Source organism: Apis dorsata, unplaced genomic scaffold (assembly GCF_000469605.1).
Source record: "Apis dorsata unplaced genomic scaffold, Apis dorsata 1.3 scaffold_74, whole genome shotgun sequence".
In the NCBI taxonomy this organism is placed as follows: Eukaryota; Metazoa; Arthropoda; class Insecta; order Hymenoptera; family Apidae; genus Apis; species Apis dorsata.
The window spans coordinates 3,242,527-3,244,047 of record NW_006263372.1 but is presented as its reverse complement, the minus strand read 5'-3'; the positions used below and the strand labels follow the sequence as shown (position 1 = coordinate 3,244,047).

Genomic DNA, 1,521 nt, shown 5'->3' with positions numbered 1-1,521 from the left:
TATATATATATATATATATATATATACATAAATATATTTAAAATTTAAATATGACATGAATATAAATAAACTACTAATGAAAAAAGATTTGAGATATATTTCAAAAATATAGGACATAGAGTAACAAGAGATCATTTTAACCTATACTTGAAGTATAAAAATAAATAATAATATATTTATATACATTATAAACAAAATGAAAATAAAAGATAATATTAATTTATTTATATATTATTAATTTATTAATATTATCGAAGATATTAATCTACAATTAAGTATATATTTTTAAGTAATAAAAATTATAATAAAAAAATAAAAAAAGTAAAAAAAGTAAAAAAAAATTATTTATATTGATTGTAATCATAGCACGTGTTTTAAAAAATGAAAGAAATATTGGCATATACTTTATCGTTAAAACTATACTATTTACTAAGCTGACAGACACGTTATGCACGTAAACAGATTTACAGCTTACCCTGGCATTATTTTCAGCGAAGTATTTCGCTCTTATAAATTGCAGAAAATTTTCAAGCAGAAGAGGGATACAGTTTGAAGAAAAAGCACTGTCACTTAATTAAGAAAATGACATTTTTGATCGTATAATTAGCTGTCGTATACTGTACACTCAGCTTGAATACCTATACACAAATCGTTCTACGAAGAGTGCACTGACTTGAAGCTGCTGCCACTAATAGACAATGCATTGGTAAAAGACATAACAAATATAGCTGGCATATATGCAATGAAATACTGTATTATATATACATATATATATGATACATCTTATAATCAATACAAAGATACGATGTAACGAAAGACTGACTATAGTGCGGATGTAATTGAAAGTGACGGTATACAGTTAGGTTACATTAACTCTTTCCGGTGTATTGACTATTTGGATTTGTTTAACCAGCAAACTTTATTTGATTAAAGCTATGCCCTATATGAAACGCATGAGATTGCTTAGAGTTAGAAATTCTAATTTTGTGTTAACATGCATTATATATCTATTCATGGAAAGAAGTTTATAAATCTAATTTTATATCTAAAAGTTTTTATCATATCAAAAATTTGTTTTATTTTTTATATTTTATAGTTACAATTGTAAATCGTATTGAATATTTTTTTTTTAATATTTATTATATGTTAATAAATTTTTAATAGATTTATTGATTTATATATTTTTCGTATAAATCTATTTATAAATGTTTAAATTATTAATAATAAATTATTTAATAAAAAAACACTGAAAATTTCTTTTTTATAATTTTTATTTTAATTTTTATTAATATGCATATAAATGAATCAAAATAATACTCAAATAATATAAAAATATTTTTATGAAATAAATTGCACTGAAATTAATATTCTACAGATATTTAAAGATGTTCTTTCTTTTAAAGTTTGTTCCAAAAGAACATCAAAATAGGTTATTTTATAATAAACTTTTTAAATTATATGATATTTCATATATATTTACATATCTATCTTGTTTTATTAGTAAAATAAGTGGAATAAAAT

The 1,521-nt window shown here is 20.6% G+C and overlaps 1 protein-coding gene across 3 annotated transcripts in view; it reads right to left on the bottom strand.

Moving 5' to 3' along the window:
- LOC102671522 (phosphatidylinositol 4-phosphate 3-kinase C2 domain-containing subunit beta) overlaps positions 1-994 on the bottom strand; it is a 10,594-nt gene extending 9,600 nt beyond the window's left edge. Inside the window, exon 1 of one of the 3 annotated variants that reach the window (XM_006610639.2) lies at positions 476-994. The gene's annotated coding sequence lies outside the window, so the exon portion shown is untranslated. The other 2 variants (XM_006610641.2, XM_006610640.2) reach the window with 2 other exon arrangements.
- Between the last annotated feature and the right edge of the window lie 527 nt (positions 995-1,521).